Below are 7,013 nucleotides of genomic sequence, written 5' to 3' on the forward strand. Positions count from 1 at the left end.
AAAAAAAAAAAAAAAAGGCATCTAAAGGCAGCACAAGAAAAGTGATGCTGATGCAGTTTTCAGAGGGTTAATGTGATTCTTCATGTGTCTGAAATGTAGTGCCTGAACTCCCGTCATGATATTTTTGTATAATATATTCCAGGAAAAATTATCTAAATTTGGGAAAGATTTTAATTTATTTTATTTACTTTTTTGAGAGTGATATATGTACACTTTTCTTTACTGTAATATTCTCATAATTGCTTTTCTTATGGGTATTAAGACATTAACTTCAAAGGCAAATATAATCGGCCTAGTAATTACATTCAGTTTAGTAAGCAGCATAGTATTCTCTCTGTGCATTTTATGAAACTATTTAATTTATTCCCTTGACAGGGTTTTATAAACTAAACTGTGACCCAAATCATGGCACATATGACACAGCTGGCAATTGTTTGAATAAACAATTGGGCCTTGAAGGTTACATGTTTCTCAATTCAAATGAACCATCCCATTCTTCATAATGTCAGGGCTTTCACCGGGCTCCAAGGGATCAGTATGTACTCCAGAGTAAAAACATTTTTTACTGGACCCCAACCGAAGCACACTCAGAAAGAACACTTAATAAAATACTGAAGTTGAATCCTGTCAATTTTCTTAGAGAAGATCTTTAGATTGTAGAGTTGATTCAGCCATACAGTACATTTTAGAGTAATTCTGACAGGCGTGTATTGCTACAATAAATTTGCATTACAAGTGAAAAATATCCATGTTGGAGAGTCTACGTATATTCAAACACCAGACTGAAGACTGCGATAAAGGTAATTACATCCTAACATGACATTTCTGGGTTTCATCCCTTGAGATGAAGTGAGGCCATATATCAATTAGTTTAAATCAGGTTTAACGTCACCCATCCACTGTCTGAGCCTTGGCCCAGGCCTTTACATTTTTCTTCATTTACATTGCCTGGAGGGCAGACATTATTTCCCTCCTGGGAGAAGAACGTTATGATGAAAATGGACTGTCAGACACATTAGAAGACATATAGCTCACAGAGCCGAGGACCAATTTAAACATGAAGCGCAACTCATGCCTTGATTTCATCTCTAACACACAGCGTCTTTTACTTTCCTGTAATTATTTCAATGATCATTTCATTTTAGTTGAATCATTTTTATAATCACATAGAAACCAGGACAGTGTGCAAGTTCAGTTCACATCATGTGTTTTGTATAATGAAGGGAAGACTAAACTAAACCCACAGATGTACTGTCTTTGTGCTGATTATCGAGCCGACCCATGGATGAGTGATCCAGGTCAGTCTCATTAATGATAAATAATTAATTAATAATGACAAAATCTTTCAGAGTTAGGTCCAAGCACTCATGTAGTCCTTTGTTTAATGTGCTCAAGAATGGGTTCATTTATCTCCTTTGTGACTAATATATGAACATTTACAACAATGTCACACCCAAATGACTAATATAGGAGTTCTACAGAGGGACGAAGTTTGCACACAATCAGAGAAACATACTCAGATACAAGACAACTTCACCGCAGATAACAAAGAAGTGTGACAACTTGTATTTTGGTAACAAAAACTGTGTTTCAATGAGTATGAAGACATTTAGTTGAAATCCACCATACTCCACTACATGCACAAAATCCACAATTGTGGTGGCAGTGGCAGCAGAAGAAAGCTGCTTTTTTTTTGTAAGTTTACCTGCATTATAGACAACTTGGTAACATGACACTAAAAAGGGACTAAAAGGTACTGCTGTCATTGCTAAACTCTTATTTATAATGTCTGTTAGATCTGTTTGGAACTGAAATTTCTTTTCTTTGTTTTTTTTTTTAAAAAAAACCCAACATTTTCAAAATAAATGCAAGTTAAGTTAGACAACATCCAGAGCATATTTATAATTCAGGGTCTGAGTTGGCATTGTCTGCACACAGCTCTCAACATGGAGGTGGCTGAGCTGGTGGCTTATAATACATCCATGCTAGCAACTAACAGTGCTAACAGCACAAACAGTGCTATCAGTGGCTGTGCAATGCTTTGGGGATACTGCAGGAGCCAGTCCAAGCTGAGGCTGCTTGATTCTGCAGCGGAGTGTAGCCAAACTAAAGTTGGGTACACTCAACCAACACCTGCAGCCTATCAGTAAACAGACTCCTGAGAATCCAGTGACATGTTGACCAATGTTACAAAGAATATCATCCTATCTTGAAAGAAGGTAGGAGGCCCACTCCTCTACTGTAGAAAAAACGGGACTACTGCGGTGAATCAAATTATGCCACCGTAGTTTCTCCAAACTGGTGGGTTGCAGTCTAAAAGTGGGTCATGGGCTCACAGCAGGCAAGGCAGGCAACTGCGTGCAGCCTCAGACCAGTAGGGGGCTCTCCGAGGGCTGACAAACGTCAAAACACAGCAGTTGCTCAAACCGAGCAAAGTTTGCAATGACAGTAGAAATCCTCCCCGAGGGGGCCCCATCTAACACCACTCATTCTCATTGCGCTATCGGAGTTAGCCGGGGACTGAAAGAAGAAAAAGGAAAAAAAAAGAGGAGGAGGAAAAGAGAAACAAGACCGCAGTAAGTGGAGCAGATAATGACAATTAAATATACACGTAAATAATTGAATGCTGTGAGTCTACTCTCAACTATGGCGGAGAGGTGACTTGTTAGCCTAGCTAGCAGGCTGAAAGAACGTGAATAAGCTAGCGTTATTGGTAACCAGTCAAGTTGGTCTTCTAGGGCAATGTTACCGAAATAAAAGTGGTCTCTTTCATTTCTAGAGCAACATTTTATCTGTGGTTTCAAAGGACACTGGTAATGGAGTGATTTTGGGGGTGAAAACAGAGACAATATCTTAGACAATATCTTTTTCTGTAATGTTAGCTAACTGATGAAAGTGGGGTCTGACTGAGCTAATTGTGAAGCTCTGAATGCTATGAAAATTTAGATGCAAAGAAATTTGGACAAGTGTAACATTACTCCTATTAACTAAAGTGTACTTGTATATGTTATTGTGCTATGTGCAATGGGGTGTGTGTACTTTATTGTATTTTCCATATCTGTGGTGGTTTTACAACACTGAAAGTTGTATATTTTCATTAGGCCTATGCTGTTTAATGGAAAAGTCTAACTAGCCATAGCACAGGCTGCAGGACATACATTTAATCCCATGTACTGGAACTATATTAAATTACATTGTCCCCCTCAAGCGAAATAAATAATAAATTATGAATAGTGAAAGCTGCACCCAAGGGGAACATTCAAAGGCTCAGTTTAAGGAATTCTAACTTTATAATGTGAAAGTATTTCAATTTGACTTTATTAACATGATACTATTATAAGTTTCATACACTATATCACTTTTTTAAATCTTTCCTCAGGATCATCACTTACGTTTCTGACACCAGCAAAAAGGAAGGATAAAGTGCCCCCTCCAAATGCTGATAATGGTAAATGGAAGTTCAGTATTTCACTTTTAACTGATTATAGTGTATATGCATTGTACTCTGAAGGTGGGTGTACACAAGGCCGGCAGTCAGGGGCCGGGCTTTGTCAGATTATTTATAACATAATGGTGATGAGTGCTGGTTGGAGGGCCCCCCTGTGAAATTTTGCCAATTGGGCCCCAACAGACTCTAGAATCACCACTGTGGGCTTATTCTGAATGGACTGCAAGTGATTCGTGAATGCGTCAAGTTTGTTGTTTTTTTTTCGTCAAAAACAGAACAGTGACTTTCTGGCGCAGAGCTTTTATTTTGACGTGCCATTTATGTTTTCTTGCAATATGTTTTTTGTGTTCTGTAAGTGTTCAGTAAGGTAATCTATCAAATGTGTGTAACCTAAACTAATGAGTCTGGACCACGTGGCTGGACCTGTTGGGAGCCACTGTTTTAGTATCAGCACAGTGCAGAGCGATGGCAAATAGCTGGCAAGTGGGACACACACACACAGACTCCCACTCACATGTACTAACATGCAAGCGTACGAGATCATCAACCATAACCAAGAACAGAGAGGCTTAGATTACAACACACACAGAGAGAGCATGACCTTGGTTTCTGCTCAGGACACTATGACTGCACTATAACTTTAAATAGAAAATTGCTGTTGCTGCTATATAAATGACTGAATGTCATATTCAGAACCTTTAATAGACATTGGTCTCATGATTGACAGTCCATATGAAGATTCTTATTTTGCTGCAAAAGAAAAAAACATAATTTCACTGTCTAAGAGAAAGTCATTAGTGTGGTTTGTCTGTATGCACAAAGTTGAAAGACAATTATTTAATGGCTAAGCTTATTTCTTTTTTAACAAAGACTAATCACTTCATTTGGACAAAATTGCATTTTGAATGAGAGAGATTCACAAAATAGCATCCCTCATTTTGTGAATAATACTTTAATTTGTGATATGGTGATAAACTGATGTGTGAGAAAATGAGTAATTGGTGAATTAAAATGTGCTACAAACAAGGCAAATGATAGCTGGGGTATGGTGTATAATATAGTGTCTATTTCCGTGCAAGCATAGAATAATCTGCTTGTTTCTGCATGTTTATTCATTCATGTGTGGGCCAGTTTGCACGGATGCATGACTCCATTTAATCTGTTTATTCAGTGCATATGACATGAGATGGAGGGCAGGACAACTGGACTATCTGTCCTGTCTGTCACAGCACATGTCCATAGCGTGATTATAAATGTAGATGTGCTGTAGAATGTAGGTGGAGCTGCACGGATGCAGCAGAATCTGTCTCTAGGAAGATACAAAGAAATCAAAGACGAAACATCCCAGCATATAACACCGTGCCCCATTTATGGTCCATTGATTGAGAGAAAGCTGCAGTTTAGAAGAAAAGAAGCACAGGAGGAGATGTGTGGAGATGACAGGTTTATTGATATACTTTCATGCATCACCTACAAACACACACCTACTCACACAAAAAAACACAGACACATCATTCATACTCCCTGAGCCACATTGTGCGTTAATTTTAGCTCATTATATTCAACAATACAATGTGGGCGAAGTAGAAAAAAATTGCAAAATAGGACATGGACATCATCATTTTTCACTATTACACACACATGCTAAACTCAATTACTGTCTCTTCGTTGAAAGCAGTCTACGTGCACAAAGCCTGATTTGGAACATAGAAGAAAGTCCTGGGGATTAATGGTTTATTTAGCTCTTATTACTGACTGTGTATTATTCTGAAACAAAGAGAAGTGTCCTTGAGAAAGGACAACAGTAAATTGCCATTAGGGCCTTCCTTTAGGAATGGCCGACCAGAGTCGTTTTGGGCAACAGATGCTCAAATGGAATTTCATTGATCCGCTGAGCTTAGTGCGACAACAAAGCTTTGAATAAGGACAGTCCGGTAATTAGTCTAGGGCAAGATCTGAGACACTGTACAAAGGAGGAAAAGATGGTTGATCTTGTGTGGTGAATACTAATGCATTGACAAACGTGACATATGAGTGTTGTGAATGCAATGTAGATCAATTGTACTGGACATGATTCATTAAGCCAATTGCTGTGCAAAATAAAGGACCCCTTCCACTCCTCTTCCTGAGCAGTAAGAGATTCACCTTGAGTCTGAGGGATAACATACAGATACAGATACTTACAGATGCACATAGAGCATTGAAGGGAAACATAGGTATTTTTCAAGCTGGCCCATATTTTCCCATGTTTTGTGTCTGTGTGACTAATGGAGACAACAATTTTTGAAATTGGTCCATCATTGAGGGAGAGCGCTGCAGCCACAGCAACTAAAAAGGATGCACTGTAATCCCTATGTCAATTTAAATCCATTAAAAGTGCTTGTTTTGCCACTGACAGCCTCAGATTATCCACACAGGTGTCTGACACCATTACAGAAAGGACCTTAGAGAAAAGAAAACTTTTCTTACCTTTAAGTGGTTTGTTTGTTATTGTGACCAGGTCTAGCTCAAGACCAAGTCTTGTCTCAAAATCTCTCAAGAAGTGACTTGTTGCAGGAAAAAAGGTGGAAATGTAAGTGGGGGGGGGGGGGGGTGCAGGGAATATTTTTTTGTATTTGAGTATAAAAAAGAATAGCTTAGTGTTATCTGAAAGATTTAAGCTGATTTTGACAATGTGGAAAATTCTGTGAGATTTCAAAAGGAGACTTCTTCCAGAGTGAGACTTGTTTCATACACAAACAACAGGTTGGACTAGCAAAAGGTAAGGAAAAATGTCAATTTCTCTGAAGCTTCTTTTCTGTATGTGTCCTCATACAACGGTTCATATGATATCCTATGAATTAGTTATGTTCTCAAAGAAAAGTTACGAGGTTCAATTTAGATAACTAAAATTACTGTGGGTAGGTTTAGGAAACAAATCCTGGTTAGGGGCGTACCTTAAAATGCATCAAAATTCACAAGGTTTTGAAAACTAGTCTCTTTAATGAATGTCCTGTTTGGTGACCGAACCCAACCTGCCACCTTACAGGATGCATTGGTCATGTGATCACAACCTTTCCCAAATATGTGGATTATGCTCAAGATTACGTTAGATATGTACGAATGTTGGTGTTTCTTTTCATAGGAAAACCTCTGTACAGAGTATGAGAACAGTCTGTTCCATATTACTGTCAGACACCTAAAATAGACTGAGCCTGGCAGTGGCAGAACAAGCACTTTTCATGGATGTAAATTGATGGTGTAAAATTGCCCATATAGGTCTTACATTGCACCCTGTTTCGCTGCCGAGGCTGCAGCTCTCTCCCAGTACTGGACCAATTTCAGAAATTGTTGTCTCCATTAGTCACGTAGACACAACAACATGGGAAAAAATGGTCCAGGTTCAAAAATACTGAAGTTTCCCTTTAAAGTCACAGTGATTCAGTGATTATTAAAAATGCCTGATGTGTTCTCTAGCTCCAAAGCATGTACTTTACTTTTCACTTGATGTCACAGCATCCCACTGCTGCCATGTTCCCCCTGTAAGCACTCAGTTTTACTCATTGTGGGGGAAGAAAGGAGGGCA

The sequence above is a fragment of the Plectropomus leopardus genome, chromosome 8 (assembly GCF_008729295.1).
Source record: "Plectropomus leopardus isolate mb chromosome 8, YSFRI_Pleo_2.0, whole genome shotgun sequence".
NCBI classification, from domain to species: Eukaryota; Metazoa; Chordata; class Actinopteri; order Perciformes; family Serranidae; genus Plectropomus; species Plectropomus leopardus.